Consider the following 1,508-nt stretch of genomic DNA (forward strand, 5'->3'; position numbering starts at 1 on the left):
CTAAGTGTAAAGGACAAGGAATATGGTGCGAAGGGTGTGCGGTCGTGTTCTGGAGCAGGAGAGCATTTTGCACGCACGAGCGGCACGTCCACCCCGAGATCCGCAATCGTAAAAGGATTGCGGGTCGTACTGCCCAGGATGATCCCGAGAGGGCTGAGGAGGAGGTGAAGGCTACAGATCCCCCGCCGGTTGATCGCACCGGCGTGATGACACGTTCAAAGCGCCGAAGAACTGATGAGCCAGTTAACAGGGTGACGCCGTTGGAGCCTGCCGCGAGTTCGTCAGTCCCTCTACTACCACCCAACTTGCCAGAGGGCGGGCTTAAGGAATCTCTCCGAGAGCTCGCCCGAGAAATGGTGAGCGAGGTTGAGGGTGACGGCACGGAAGATATCCCTGTTCTGGCTGCCTGGCTTGATGACAGTGACCAGGTACCTGCAGCATGTTGAGTGAGCTTCTCAATGATAGAACTGGTGATGCCCCGACTACCTCCCGGAGTAGGAGGAAGCGCAACTCTCGTAGGGTCCCAGCACGGAGGCCAAGATTCTTATCCCAGCGTATGACCTACCACCAATACCAGCGTTGGTATCATAAAGAACCGACCCGCCTGGCGAATGTTATTCTCAACGGTATCGGCACCATGCGATGTTCTATCGAACCGCAGGTCATTCATGCGACTTATGATGAGAAGTGGGGGGTCGCTTCGCCTTTTGGCGGGTTGGTTGGGTTTCGGACCTACGAGTTTGCGACTAATGGCCATCTGGTCGGGGCTATCACAACTGATGAGGTACAGGAAAGCCTAAGGCGAACAGCAAGTAATTCTGCAGCGGGCCCGGACAGGGTTCATAAGCAGGGCATCCTCGAATGGGACCCCGACTGTGAGACCCTCACACGCCTGTTCAACATGTGGTGGTTCAATGGAATCGTACCTACCCGTCTGAAACGGTGTCGTACGGTACTTCTGCCCAAATCATCTGACCCAAGGGAAGGGATGGAGATAGGAAACTGGAGGCCTATCACCATCGGGTCAATGATTTTAAGGCTCTTTTCTAGGGTGTTGGCTAAGCGGCTGGTCGATGCGTGTCTGCTGCAACCTAGGCAACGGGGATTTTGTCCTGCCCCCGGGTGTTCGGAGAATATCGAGTTGCTGCGCGGTATGATCCGACACTGCAAAACAGAGCGTGCAAGCCCATTGGCGGCATTCCCGATATTCCCTTGAGGGTTGGGGTGAAGCAGGGGGATCCTTTGTCGCCGTTGCTCTTCAACCTGGCTTTGGATCCTCTACTTCATGCCCTGGAACGCACTGGCTATGAGTATCGTGTCGCGGGGTCAAGGGTAACGAGTCTGGCGTTCGCCGACAACCTCCTGCTGGTGAGCAACTCTTGGCATGGGATGAGGCGGAACCTCGATATTGTTGAGTCCTTCTGTCGGACTACTGACCTGAAAGTCAACATGAGGAAATGCCACGGCTTCCTCCTCTGGCCGTGCAGAGCATCGTACACGATCAATGA

This window comes from Triplophysa rosa, unplaced genomic scaffold, assembly GCF_024868665.1.
Source record: "Triplophysa rosa unplaced genomic scaffold, Trosa_1v2 scaffold152_ERROPOS704592, whole genome shotgun sequence".
In the NCBI taxonomy this organism is placed as follows: domain Eukaryota; kingdom Metazoa; phylum Chordata; class Actinopteri; order Cypriniformes; family Nemacheilidae; genus Triplophysa; species Triplophysa rosa.